Source organism: Rhineura floridana, chromosome 6 (assembly GCF_030035675.1).
Source record: "Rhineura floridana isolate rRhiFlo1 chromosome 6, rRhiFlo1.hap2, whole genome shotgun sequence".
NCBI lineage: Eukaryota > Metazoa > Chordata > Lepidosauria > Squamata > Rhineuridae > Rhineura > Rhineura floridana.
In genome coordinates, this window is record NC_084485.1 from 67,782,870 (window position 1) to 67,798,414 (window position 15,545).

At 41.0% G+C, this 15,545-nt stretch overlaps 1 protein-coding gene and 1 non-coding gene across 2 annotated transcripts in view; both read left to right on the top strand.

The window, feature by feature from the left end:
- The window catches only part of LRRN2 (leucine rich repeat neuronal 2), a 241,230-nt gene that overhangs the window by 11,894 nt on the left and 213,791 nt on the right, over window positions 1-15,545 (top strand). The window lies entirely within an intron of this gene.
- Window positions 8,652-8,726, top strand: TRNAT-UGU (transfer RNA threonine (anticodon UGU)). The gene has a single exon. It is a non-coding gene; the product is annotated as a tRNA-Thr (tRNA).

Genomic DNA, 15,545 nt, shown 5'->3' on the forward strand with positions numbered 1-15,545 from the left:
ATCAAAGGCTTCCCTGGATACACTGCCCCTTCCTGCTTTTTGATGTGTTTATTTATGAAGACTGTTTCACGCAGAGCAACTGGTTGCTATATGACATTTATTTTTTTAAACATCTGCATGTCTGAGCCAACCGCCTTGAATAGGTAGATATTCTACATAGATTTGAAGATGCCAGAGAGGCATCTTCAGTGAGTTAGGTCTGAAATGAATGAACATCTGTATGGGGTCTTCAGTTCTTGTTTACAGAGTGACTTCCATTCTTTTAACACTATAATGCCAGGCTAAAAAGTTATTACAGCTGGACTTTCCTTTCTAGTGGCTCAAAGATCTGTGAATTCTCAAACTATGGTACCCGTGTAAGCATCTGTTCTCTTACACAGCTTATGACACACATCTTAGTGAATTACATTTTGTTTCTTTCTGAATGTTCTTCTGGTTTAAGTCATTCATTTGCACAGGTGTGATTCTATAAGAAATTACTCAGCCTTTGCGCCTCAGCCATTTTGGTCTAAGCTACTGGAACAAGTCATATAGTTCTTCAGAAGTAAAACTGAGATGGTTTGACAGCCATGAATTAGTACCCAATAACTCAGGAACAGAACTCTAATCCATATCAACCACTCCTGGCTGATTTTCTGAGGTTTTCAATAATCTGAGATCATGAATAAAATAACCCATTGCAAGATAGTTGGTTTTTCAAAATGTGGTTTCAGTACCACAAGGACACCTAGAATTCATAAACTCCCTTCTTAATCCAGATTACCATTAAGGTTCATGGGTGCCAAGGCAGTCTTTGAGTAGCAAGGGAGTCTTTGAGTAGCAATGGACTACACATCCATGTGACCTGATAATGTTCCATGAAGACAAAAGCTACCAATGTGGTTTAGAAAGTCAGATCCAACCAGAACTGTTTTTGTATGTTACATAATCATATTACCCATCACACACAACACAGCCAGACATATACCTCAGTTCACAGCTACAACAGAGATGTAGCTCAGTGGTTCCCACCCTTTGAGTATGGGACCCCCTTTGTAAGCTCAAAAGATTTCGTGACCCCCCCATGCCAATTGTAATTTTAATCTCTGTTGATTGAAAAAATGGTGTGTGGCAAAATCATATCTCCAAATACCCCTTTCCATTAAAAGCTCCCTGCAGAGAGGGAGGTGTTGCTTTCTTTTCATAATGCAAAGGTTCATCAAATTGGTATCCCCCTCCCCACAGTCTGAAGATGTACAGTCCTGTCTTGCAATACCAGTGGGTTACAGTGTTGGACTAAGAACCAGGTTCAAATCCCCACCCAGCCATGAAGTGCACTGGGTGACCTTGGACCAAACACAGCCTGACCTATCTCACAGGTTGGTGTAAGAATAAAATGGAAAGGGGGGGGAACCATGTGCACCACTTTGAGCAACTTGAGGAAAGGTGGGATATACATGCAATAATTATTAAATATATAAATTTGTGCTGCAATACCAGGATCCCGACCTCAGCCAACCTGCTGAGCTTTTTTTTCTTTTCTTTTTTAAATAATAAAGAAGCAGCAATGTGATAAGGATGGGGATGCTAGATTGTGCACTGCAGACAACAAGGTGCACAGATGGAGGAGGGGGGTTAGTGCTTTTAGGACTTCGGATGATCATCAGAACTGAAGACTTGGTTAGCGTGCACTTGGAGAATGAAAGCAAAGCAGAAGACATATCAGAGCATGCAACACACACACAAACACCTTCCCCTCCTGGAAGCAGCTGCAGGTGTGCATGCGTTTGGGCATGTGAGGGGGGGAAGCCCTCAACTGCAGCATCTTGGAGAGAGAGATTGGGGGGGTGGAGGGTAAGTAGAAGAAAGGAGGGATGCTGGGACACACACAGCCTCAGAAATGGAAGGTAAGCAAGTTCTGCGCTTCCTCACTGCTTCTTGGCTCTGTCTGGGCTGAAGGCGGGATCTGAGCGGCCTCGCAAATAAGAATATTTTTTAAAAGGAGGTGGCAGCGTAGCAGGAGCCAAGGCAGGCAGGCACGCTGGCTGCCAGGAAGGAAGGGGAAAGCAGCCTTTTCTTGCAGCCTTGCTTCGTTTGCTTCACAAAAAGCCCTCTCCTCTTGTTCTGAGCAAGGGCGTCGTCAACAGTCGCAGTGCGAGGAGATGAGAGTCGGTGATAGTAATCCCCTTTTCTTCCTAATAGCTCCATCCTCAGCCTCCTTTGGCATCTGCCACATGTTTTATAGGTAGACACCTGAAAGACACTCTGCCGCTTCAGCAAAAGTCCTCCCCTCTTGTTTGGAGCAAGGAGGAGGTGTCGTCTGCAGCGGCAGTGGGGAGCAGACAGCATCCAGTAAGGGAAGACTTTTTAAAAATAAACAAATAATTCTTTTCTTTACTATTTGGGCCCCCCGATTACTTTGGGAACCACTGATGTAGCTGATTGATGGGGCAGATATGGTCCCATAACAGTAAGTGAATCTTCTGGGTTCTACGGTACCCTCATCTTCAGCAGCATCAGAATCTTGTTGAGTCTCCTCTGACATCCAGAGGCTTCTTCTGGTCTTTTAAGATAAGCGGTCTGCTATGGATCCAGCTCCTGAATTATCTGCCAGGAAGCAGGAAAGGAATTATGAGAGCAAGGGAATATGCCGGGAAGTCATGAAATGCATATAAAAGGGGTACACTTCAGTAAGTATCCTGGAAAAGCAGCTTGACAGTCAGATGTGTTAGCCTATAATAATCTCCTGCTGCTACCTCCATTTAATTAAGTTGGATGCAACTAATTCTTAGATGGAGGGCCAGAACCTCAGTCAAGGTAACTGGTTGCTGCTGGCACACTGAATTTAGTTGAATCATCACCAAATCATACTACTGAATTCAATAAATTAAAGCTTATTCAAACTGGAAACAGACCCAGATTAGCCCCCCCATACATATATCCTCAACTTTGTTTAAGGCATTTACAGGGCAATCCTGTGCAACTGGTTGTTTTAAACTGTTTTTCACACTGTATTTTAAGATTGTTGTAACCTGCCCTGGGACATCTGAGTGAAGGGCAGGCATTAAATGCTAATGCTAAAGCTAACAACAACAACAACAACAATATATATTCAGAAGTAAGCCGCACTAAGTTAATTGGTACTTACTCACAGATAGGTGTGCATAGGATTGCATCCATATTTTTTAAAAAGTGAGATGTTTTGCTGCTTCCTAAAAGAAAATAAGTTTTTTTTTCTTTTTGAGAACATAATTTGCATGCTTCATACAAGAAGATGTACTCCACAAAAGTAATAAAATTACTCCTATTACTGGTATTACTGGTTTAGATCACACGAGGATTTGGCCTATAGAAACCTGGGGCCTTCCTACTGGGGCTTACTAATTAATTCCTTACATGTACAGGCTTGCTGCATCCAATTGCTTTTGCAATCTAGTCCTTGTGCCTGGAAGCACAATGGAGATCTGTGTCTCGCTTGGACTCTCTTTGCAATGAGGTGTGAGGCACTGGAGCGTTGATTGATGATATCTTCTTCTATCTCTTTCTGTGAACAGGATATACCAGCCACTTTCTCTTATTCTGCTGTGTGGCATTCTGAAAATGAAAGTATTGTTTCCTGGGAAATATCTTTCCTTTCTTTTTTTCTGGAAATTGCCAGTCTCCCCTCCACCACCTAGAAGGAAATCCCCCAAAAGATAAATGTTTGCTTCTGTCACAACACCAAGCTTTTGTACCTAGCATACCAAGGCAGAACTCAGATTTGTACCATGCTTTAGAGATCAAGGCTGGTATTGCAATTTAAGGAAATAACCCAAACCTGCTCTTCATTAAGTTGTACAGGAGCTGTACCTGGTGGTGTGTGCCATCTTTTTGTGTGATATTCTTTTAAATGAGTTCTAAGTGTGAGCTACTAGGGAGACAAATCCCTGTTTATTTCTTTAGACATTGATTCCACTGTGACACAAATCATTAAGAACATAAAACATAAAAGAGTCCTGCTGCATCAGATGAAAGGTGCATCTAGTCCAGCATCCTGTTCTCACAGTGGCCAAAATGTCTACGGGAAGCATACAAGCAGGATATGAGTGCAACAGCATTCTCCCTACTAGTGATCAGGGCTGGATTATCCATTAGGCTTAGTAGGCTGAAGCCTAGGGACCTGGAGCTCTTGGGGGCCCATGGGGCACTGGCCCAAGGGCCTCTGGAGTTACAGGGGGCCCTCCGCTCTCCTTCTGCAATCCATGGAAGCATCCACGGACCGCCATCCCCCTGCTATCCCCCTGCTTTACCTACCTTTCCATTGTTTTTTGCAGTGCGCAGAATTGCCATCAATAAATGCGTGTTTTTATATTGTTTTAAATGTTTAATTTGTGTTTAAATTGTTTTTAAAAGTTGTGTTTTAAATTTGTATATGTGTTTTTAGGTAATGTAAACCGCCCAGAGAGCTTCGGCTATGGGGTGGCATAGAAATACAATAAATAAATAAATAAATAAAGATGGCGGCCAAGGTTTCCTTAAGGGGCTGAAGCCTCTGCCGCCATCTTGGCTGATGGCATGCATGCGTGCTACACGCGCATTGCTGCCATCAACAAAGATGGCGGCAGAGGCTTCAGCTCCTTAGGGAAACCTCGGCTGCCATCTTGATTGATGGCAAACCTGTGCGCTCCACAAAAAACAACTGAAAGGTAGGTGAAGCATGGGGATAGGGGGCCCCAAACACCAATTAGCCTAGGGGCCCTCCTCAGCTTAATCCAGACCTGCTAGTGATTCCTAGAAACTGGTGTCCATGTTCAGCAGTTGTCAGTGATTTCCATTCAGCAGATCATTATAGGCACACTGCAGCAGCAGAAATGCTATAAAATATTCAAGAATCTGCTACCCTGGACTCCTTTCAGGATGAAGGGTGGGATATAAATTTAATAAATAAATAAGAATCAAGCATTGCTTTGTAAATTGGGTTCAATTTTCCTATAGGGCTAGTTTTTAGTGTTTAGAAAGAGCCTCAGTCCTATCTTTCTAAGTTCTGCCTCTCCCTTTCTCCCACCTTTCTACTGAATAGATCTGGCTGATATATTTTCCTTTGGGATATATCTCTTTCCTCTGGGACAGTGCTATTGGTTCTTCTCCTTCTCCTTAACATCATCACCATCTCATTATATTTATATCTCCTCCATCATGAAACTCAAGGCAGTGTACCTCTTATTCCCACGTGGTCTCCCATGGAAGCAGTGACTGGACCCAGACGTCCTAAGACCTCACTTAAGCAGTGACTGATGGACAGAATCATATGTATTATCTGCTGTTAGGGAGAGGATTGAGTTGTCTGACACATGGCTGTTTGGTGTCTAGAGTGCTGTCACTCTTCTGAACTAAGGACATTTTGTTCTAGCAGTTTGCTTATTAATTAATCTTTTAATTTGTATACCGCCTTTCTGCCAAATACCATTTAAGGAGGCTCAACAAAATCCCAAATTTCCTATGAATGGGCCAGCTACATTCCCTAACTCCAAAGCAGTTTGGACCTGAATGAGGGATGGACAGACCAGCCTATTTCTGTTCCATGTCAGTTTCACGCAGTCATAGATCAGTTCATCCAGTTTTTGCATGTTTTTAAATAAAAAATGAATTAATGTTTCTCATTTAAATGGTATGTATTGTGTATGCATTTAATATGTGTTTTGTGGAGATTCTGAAGGCAGTATTCCCCTAAAATATACATTTGTGTATGTTTTCCAGTGCATTTTCCCCTAAAATGCACATTTTATACTCTTTTCCCCCATAAAATACTTTTTTTTTATTTTTCCAATGCATTTCCCCTAAAATATTTTTCCATAAAATATATGGGCTTTTATGTACCAAAACTGCATCACAACATTTAGAAGACTGCCTAATCCAATTTACAGCTGTGTCACAGTCCACATATAAGTCTGGGACTAATACGTTGGGTCAGTTCACTTCAAAATGGGGACCTAATGAATTTCTCCTCCATCCCAGTTAATGACTGCTTTGAAGTCCATTGCTGGGTATACACAGATCCTTTAATGCAAGGGTTCTTAACCTGTAGTCCATGGATCCCTAGGGGTCCATTGATGGGCTTCAAAAGGTCCATGAACTGGAAAAAATCAATTTCCATTCCAATGCAATAAAATACATATTATTTATTTATTTATTCATGGGCATCCATAGCTTTCATTAAATTCTCAAAAGGGTCTTTGGCCCCCAAAAAGGTTAAGAACTACTGCTCTAATGCAATTCAGCCCTGCCCTTCTGCATTAGGCCTTTACTGTTCTGGTAATAGATAGTCACACAACAATATTTAACCTACACCATTTAATTCTCTTGTTATTCTGATTTACACTGTCTGAAAACCTTCTCAGCGTATCTCAGCCATCACTTAAAAGAGCAAAGCATCTCCGCTGTGACCTTTGATAGTTGTGCTAGTCCTGCTGACAATGCCCCCCCCAAACACACATGCTTGTCCACTTCCTCTTTCCTTCACTGAAGGCCATTTTGAACTTGGCTTGTGCCTCCCTCCCAGCCCTCTTGTATTTTCCCCCTAAGCCACAGAGAATGAGCAGTAGGTGAAGGAGAGCTGTTTAAAAGCCTGAAGCAGTTCCAGAGCATCAATCAGTTTATAGGCAGTGAAATATATGTGCAGGTCTGGAGGTTGTTGATGGGGTAGAGTATTTTGCAATAAATATATTTATTGCAGGTTGTGTAAAAGGCTGTTCCAATGAGTGGTTTTTAGTAAGGCAATAAATGGTCAAGAAAATTGCTCTGATTGCATCTCGGTGCATCTCAGGCACTGAAGTTAAGTGGGAGTCTGTTCAAGCCCTTTGCTTTGCAGTGGGCGAGAGGGACCAAAGTTGTGTGACTTCCATTCATGCAAGGTAGAACAGTTAGTATTTTTGGTAGTATAGTGGTAGTATCCTTTAGCTGGAGACAGCAGTAAGTCCTGATTGTGTGAAGAGAGTGCCCCTTCAGCTGAGACTATACTGAGCAGATAATAATAGCTAGGAGAGGAAGAAACAACCAGTTCAAGGTCATGCACAAAATATAATGAGTACTTCTCACACTGTGTGACCCAGGCAGAGGTAAGGCAAGGGAATAGAAGGAACATGCTGTGTGGGAGGGTTTCATCCATGAATGCCAAGAAGAAAAGCTTGCCCATGGACACCTTAACCACATATGCCGGTGTGTTTTTATTTAATGGATGTGATATATGCTGGTCACAGAAGTTGACCTTTCTGAACAAGAAAAAAATCGCTTTCTGGTAGTTGCATTTCTGGAGACATGCACCCCTGATGCTGAATCAGGATCAGAGTAAAAAATGATAAGGGCTATTGCCCTCATGTCCTGCTTGTAGGCTTCTTCCAGCCATCTGGCTGGCTGCTGTAGGAAACAGAATGCTTGACTAGATGGGCCTTTGATTTGTTCCAGCAGGGCTGTCCTTATGTTCTTATAAAAGCCCAGAGTGGAACAGTAGACTGCTACAAAGCCTTCCATCTGACAAAGGCTAGAATAAAACTTTTGTTGATTTTCCTTCCATCTCATTCTCTGTGGCTTGAAAGTCCACTTCACATACAACCATTTTTATGCATAGGTATAGATATAATTTGTATGTAATAAAAAGCATTCCAGTACATGTACACTATCTTGAATGGAGAATGTATGTCTTCATTTCATCATTCATATACATGTTCAGAAGCTGCAGCCTTTTGAGTCTTATGGCTGAATGAGCGGAAATACATTGCAGTTATATATATATATTTAAAAGATCTCCTATATACCAAAATGAATATAATTTTGCTCTGGAGTTCTGTTTAGAGCTTTATGCTCATAAAACCTCTCATTTAGTTTAAGTAGGAAGAATCTGTGAATATAAAGGAATGTTCTTTTCTGAAAGATTTAAAAATTTATTATCATGCCTATCCAGAGGGCAATTCATGCTCACTACTGGACCATCTTTCCTACCAATGATGTGCTGAATTCTAGACAGGGATAATGGTACTAGAAGCATGAGAGACCCCTGATAATTTACTTCTGATGAATCATTCAGGAGTTCTATTTGGTATTAATGCCAGCTTTTCCCTCTAGCACCTGAGTCTAAAATATTTGGAATATCAACTGACTGCATAGAGACTCTAGTGATTCCTATTAGAATTAATAACCTATTTCTGTTCCATTTATAAAGTCATGTTTAGCACAGAATATCACTGGGCATAATTTCCCCCCTCCAAGATTACACTTTATCAAGAATGCCAAGCTACATCAGGGCTGGCTTTGTTCTTCCCCTTTAGTATTGAGTTGAATCAGTAGTACTAAAAGTTCAAAGACATGACATGAAATAGCTCTGTTCTCCAGAGGATCATATGTGCTCCTGTAAAATTCAGTAATGCTAACTTGATTTTAACAATCTTAATGGCTGACAAATTAGTTTAAAAGCCAAAGAACCATTTCTGATTTGCAATCTAGTGTCCTCAGATCTTCCATTGTTCTGCTCTGACATCCAGGATATGTTGAGTAGCCAAGATTCCTATCTGTCATCCCACATCCCTCGCAGCTGACAAAATGCCTTCCAACATTGAGGAGAATATTAAAATAAAAAGACATTCCCAGTTGGTGACCAAGTGTGCCCGTTCGTTCATAATACTTCTGAAAAGGCAGCATTGGGAGGGGTCATAGCTCAGTGGTAGAGCATCTGCCTTGTAAGCAGAAGGTCCCAGGTTCAATCCCTGGCATCTCCAGGTAGGGCTGGGAGAGACTTCTGCCTGAAATACTGAAGAGCCACTGCCAGTCAGTGCAAGCAATACTGAGCTAGATGGATCAAGGATCTAAGTTAGTATAAGGCAGCTTCCTGTCTTCCTAACATTGAATATTTATGCAAAATGCAACTTGTAACTAAAAAAGATATGAGTTTCATTATAGTGTTCAAAATGATTTCTTTAAGCTAAATACTCATTGGTTAGCCTTCATGAGGTGGAATCTAATAAGTCCCCTCAATGAGGTAGGATCTTCAGTCTCTAAGAGAAGCTGGCATTAGCTCTCTAATGTTAAGTCTCTGTTATCCATCAATTTCCATCTGTGATACTTAAGAGGAAAGATAAATTTAAAACCCAACATCAGAGGTAAGGGCCATACTTTCAAACTCAGTTGGTTGTTCTGTCCCCTGACATGCCATCCAGAATAAATCGGGAATCACATCCTGTAGCTACTTAGCAATTTTAACTATGAACACCCTGGGCAGAAGCTTCTGTAACTGGTGGAGAGAGGGAGAGGGAAGAGGGTTAGCAGCCAGAGGGAAGGCCCCTGGGACAAAGGCTCTACGGTGCCACTACTGAGTTAGCAAATTAGAACATAAAAGGCAATTGCTCTCATAAATGTTTCCAGTATTCTTGAGAATTCTAGGGAGACTATCCAGATTTGCAGGTTGGAGAATCACTTAATAGCAAATATCCCATTTTTGAATATTGAACTAATGGAAACCAAATGATTAAATTAACAAATATTCAATGAACAATTCTGAATAGCTCTGTCAGTACATTCTGCTTTCTCATCTTGAAGAGAACTCTGGAGCCGTTCTGCCCATGGCTTATTCACAAAAAATTAAAGTAATAGGGAAGCACATCCCATGCTGGGTGCTTTAGTAGGGATGCCTGCTGAGAGTTCACACGAGATGTGGTAGTTTATATAATAATGACTACAATAGTATATCTACACATACTGATCTTTGCAACCATTAAAGTTTTCTAACCTCAACAGCTGCAGTCCAAAGCACACTTACTAATCACATTTGGAAATGCTGTTGAAATCACTGGGGACACACCTCCGATATATTTTAAAGTAGTTGCAAACATTGCATTCATAATGAGCATTTGCTTATCTACCAACCTTGCTTAAGCAAACCTTTGCATGAAGTCAGGGTTGGGCCAATATAATTTTGTTGGGTGAGGCAAAGGACAAGATGTATAGAAACTGACTAGACTGGAAGCCAAATCTTAGTTCAGCACTGGGAATAGAACAGCATCTCTACCCGACTTGAAATCAGAAGGCTACCTTAAGGGAATGCAGGGCAAGTTGTGGGACACACACAGCTCTGTCCTCCAACACCTTGCTATCACTCCCTGTCCCCCAGCATGTGATGCCTGAGGCAACTGCCTCACTCTGCCTAATGGTAAGGCTGTCCAATGTTAAGTTTATGCACATTCACCTATAGTGCTGGATTTAGCAAGTGCTACATTTACCAAGTAAGCCATGGCTTAGGTCCTCACATTACAAGTGGCCTCCAAATATGTTGGTGATAACGAAGTAGATTTATCATAATTGAAATCACTTTGACTTGACTTCCGGGAAGGGTGACTTAGCCTGTGCCTGCTTTTGAGACGGGCTCCTGCCTCAAAAGAAGCTTATTCAGATATATCAGTCAGTTTTTTCTTTTTTTTTGACTGATTAAACTTCTCCCGGGTAGGGAGAAACGAAGAGATTAACCTCAAAGCCTATTTTTGTTGGGACGACCAGATCTCATTAATTTATGGGACGAGGTCCAGCCGACGAAGGTGGGACGGATTTTCAACAGCAAGCTCTATCTGTTAAAGCGAACGTTCATCTTATCTTCTAAGAGAGAACGCATTAACAGGCAAGCACCCTTCTTTCTATATTTTTCTTTTACTTGACTTAAATTGTTGCTGTTTAAAAGAGATTTGCCAGATTGATCGGTTTTTGACATTTCACTGGGGAGCCGTAACTTCTCTCTGCTACGCACTAATTAATAGCTTATCTCTGTTTTTGTTGCAAAAAGCTGTCCTGGATTTGCATTCTAAAGATACACACAGAAGAGGGATTTCTATTCCAGATTTTTATTTTGAAAAATATTATACTGTTTTGAGACTACTCTCTTTTTGGTCTATTTTATTTTGACGAATCTGTTTCTTGACGATTGCCATTAATTGTTTCGATCCTGGGAACTGCATTTTGTTTACTTAACTATTGGAGAGATAAGGCTGTCTGCTCTGTTTATACTGTGATGTCACCAAGTTTGGAGTATTAACCCAATTGTTGCTGAAATAAGAAGTGGTTTTCCTATATTTTTCTTTTAAAATGGCAATTAAGAAAGTGGCTGAGAATCTGGAAATAACTATGTTTCAGAAAATAATGGATGAGATTGAGATAACGAAAATTGAATTGAGTAAAATGAAGCAGGAGATTAAAGATATAAGGGTCCCTGTGAGAGAGGTGACCCTGGAAGGGGTCCCTGTGAGAGAGGAGACCCCGGAGATTGGAACAGGGGTCCCTGTGAGAGAGGAGACCCTGGAGACTGGAATAGGGGTCCCTGTGAGAGAGGAGATCCCGGAGATTGGAACAAACGTGGAACAGGAACAAGATTTGGAGTCTATGGACTTTAGAAATAAAATCTATTGTTTGGAACTCAATGTTATCTCTGAAGAAATTAATGAAGATTCTAGAGATAAAGTTATCAATGGCATGGATTATCTTCTGGACTGGAATGATGTGATGGAGCCCAATATAGAGAAAATCTATGGAATTAACTGCAGCCATGTGACAATGGAAAAACTTTTAAGAGATGACCCAGTGTATTTTGAAAAAAAGAACAGAGATATGATTTTACAGCAGTATTTCAGCAACCTATTCAGAATGGATGGCAAGAAAATATTTGGGATAGAGGTAATTCCCATTAGACTCTTACTATATGACTATGGCTTTGACAGCAAGATTATTATGGAATACTGATAATGGAAGATTGGATATTGAAATTACTGGACTTAACAAGACTACTGAAGATGGAAGATGGAAAATGGAACTAATAGAGATAATAGAACAATGGCTACTGAAATTACTGAACCTAACAGATTCTGATGTGATGGATTAATTGAAATGTTTATTTTGACTATGGTTATGACAATAAGATTATCATAATTAGTAATGAGATGGATTAATCGATATGCTTATCTGGAAAAAAAAAATTGATAGATATATTTCTTAAAGAATTGAAATCTCTCTTTGACTTTTTGTGGAAAGAATAAAGTAATGTTTATGAGATTTGATGATTAAGTAAGATAACTACTGGAGGAAAGTGATTTTATAATATGACTTAAGAGACAGGATTGCTATATATTATAGACTTATAACTGATTTGATCTTTGACAAATGGGAAGTCAATATTTTACTCTTTATTTTTTATTTTTGTTTTTTTTTTTCTTTTTTTCTTTTTGTTTAGCTATTTTTGATTTTGTTTTTTGTCTTTGAATGTTTTATGATTTTGTCTTGTATGTTTTATGAAAATTTGAATAAAAATTATTGAAAAAAAAAAAAGAAATCACTTTGACTTAAATAACTTTTCATATAAAATCCACCACCAAAATTCTGAAGCCTGACCTCCCCATCCCAATTCCATCAATTTCCCTTCCAGGGCTTCTGGACTACTCACATCAGCCATAGATTGCTCAGCCTCACCTCAGACCTCATGGGAGCTAGCTTACCAACACATTCTAAAGTCCTGTTCCACATCGGGCATCATCTCCATTAATCCCCTCCTTGCCACTTTCCAAGCCCTCCATATACCACCATATAGCCTTTTAGCTGGGGTCCTGTATGGGAAAATACATGCAAGACAAATTATATATTGTGAGGAGATGGGTGGAATCATTGTCCTTTTGATGCCCCATCTGAGGCCCCTGCAGGGGCTGCAGTCCGCTTAATAATATGCTTTTATATATGGCTGTGCCATTGCAATATTTGAATCTCCTTTCAGGCTATGGCTTATAAGAAGTTAAGCCAATGTAGGAATGAATGACAGAAGCTGTCAGAGGAGGGGCTGTGGTCTTCAGTTTCATATATGCTAATTAAGAAACAATAAAATATTTGATAATGTAAAGCTTTTGTAAGAAGGATGTTTTATTTAGTCATTTTCATTGCATCTTTGCCTACGTGCTTTATATACAAATATAATGGTCTACAATTTATTTCTTCATTACCCTTTGTATTATGTGATACACTTCTTTCTCTTTAGTTTTTATGGTATGGGGCCTCTGAACCTTAGCAAGGTTTAGGGCCTCAGCATGTCTTAATCTGGCCCTTTTCACCTACATACATCTTCATGCACCATGCTGATAATGCAAGATGATGGCAAATGCTTCCTGCAAAGGTGTAACATGAACATAGGAAGAAAGGAAGCTGCTTTATACTGAGTCAGACCACTGGTCCATCTAGCTCAGTATTGTCTACACTCACTAGCAGCAGATTTCCAGGATTTCTGGGAGGATTTTCTCCTAGTCTTACCTGGAGGTGCCGGGGATTGAACCTGGGACCTTCTGCTTGCAAGGCAGATGCTCTACCACTGAGCTATGGTCCTTCCTCTAACAACAGAGGAACTCCAGAATACACATCTACTAGTTTCTAAAAATCATGCACAAGCGGTAAGAAAACAGGGAGCTGCCTTATACTAAGTCAGACCATTGGTCCATCTTGCTCAGTACTGTCTATGCTTACTAGCAATGGCTTTCCAGGGTTTCAGTCAGGACTGTCTCCCAGTTCTACCTGGAGATGCCAGGGATTGAACCTGAGACCTTCTGCATGCAAAGGAGATGCTCTACCACTGAGCTACAGCTCTTCTTCTTCTTCTTCTTCTTCTTCTTCTTCTTCACATGAGTAGTGGTGGGGCAATAGGGACATCTGGACAGAGGAGCAAAATGGACCTCAGAACTCTTGTAGTATATTGATAGATAGTAAATGATTGCTAAAATATGCAATATTTTCTTCTTAGTTTTGAAGAATTACATTTTTTCATTTTGAGGTGTTAGATGAGGGGGGGAAACAGATAGTGGTTTATTGGGTGGCTTATGGGCTGCAGTCCTATACACACTTGGGAACAGTAGTGTCCAGTTTGGTGGGATAGTTGCTGACCTCTCCTGTGCAACACTGCCATTGCAGCAGCTTACCCGGATGGGGCTGGGTGGGGCAAGGCGGTGGTGAGATCGGGGCTGTGCAGACACACTGGGGAAGCCAATATGACACTCTCACTGGTGTATCCACACAGTCTTGATCTTGCCACTACACTGGCCTGTCCTATCCCCACCCAGGCAAGCTGTAGTGACACTGGTGTCAGGAGGGTGCCTCTGTGGCTTTGCCCCACCATACCAGCCACTACTGCTTGGGAGCCATATAGTGGACATCGTGGGACTTACTTCTGAGTAAATATGCACGGGATTGCACTGTCACAATTAGTGATGGCTGCTGGCCAAAGGAATGCCCTTGCAACATCTCATTAGTTTTATCTCTGCAGCCTAACTCATGGCCAAATGGTACACGATGTTAAATGCTTTAAAAAAATGTGTAAGCTTTGGGAGGGGACCAGAGCAGGACCTCCCCTGTGGTAATCCTAAGGAAAATCTGTTTTCTGAAGCTGGTCTTTGCCATTTATGCCAGTGAGGAACTTCTTCCTAATGATTGCAGTCTTGTATAACTGTGCTTTTAAAAAAACTAAAATCCCTGCAGCCCACTTATGTGTTTTAAATTTACAAAGCAAGAGAGAATGCTCAGGACTTTTTTAAACATCTAATGCAAAAATAATATTTGTGAAGTGATCCTGAGTGAATGGTCTCACTTATGAGCAGAATTGCCCTGCTGGATCAGACCATATATGGTTTGCCCAGCCTAGTATTTTTGCAGAAATCCCACCAATCAGTGAACCAATCAGTGGTCTGTGAACCACCAGTGAGCCACAATCTACCTTATGCTTAGGTTTCGACACACACAAAAATATGCACACCCCTCTCCATCCAGGAAAGCAAGAGGCATTATTACAGTTCAAGGACACATTCTAGCCAGGCAAAACTACTTGGGGAGGTTGTGAAGGAGGGCAATATGGGGGTGCAGCCTGGGGCAAGTCCTGAGGGTCAGCTAGGGAGGCCTGAAGGGCAGAATTTGCCCCTACCCCCTGCTGTATAGGGATTCCTACACATGGTTCCAAGGCCATCATATCTAATTTGGTCCATAGAGACGTTTATTAGCATTATAAGGTGCACAACAGGCCCCTAAAATCAGGCTAGACAGTGAAGTTGACATTTAACTTCCTTGGTAGAGAAGTAGCTGCTGTGTCCCTGGCCCTTCCAATTAATTGCGAGCCAGTTCCTGAGTCAGCTCCATTGCAATGCTGCCAGTTTTAATGGAATCTTCCTCTGACACCATCCTAAGCCCAAGCTGCTCCAAATGCCTGTTGTTGCAAACTGTGCCTGGATTACCCGGGAGTGTCATATTCCAGAGCTGAGATCTTCTATTGTGCCTTCTTTTTCATTAAGCTGCTATTTAAATAAGGCAAAATGGATCTCTGCAATGCTATCCAGGCATCTTTATGGCATTTTAATTTTTTGTTGACTCCTAGTTTATTTGTAACACACACACGCACATACATGTGTGCACACACACACACACTCTGATCCTCCGCAGATAAATCCCCCAGTGCCAGTTTGATTGCATTTGTCCTTTTCTATTTGGCAAGTACTGAATTTCATCCTGTGCCATTTTCTCTTTTAAATGGAAGTTAAATTAAC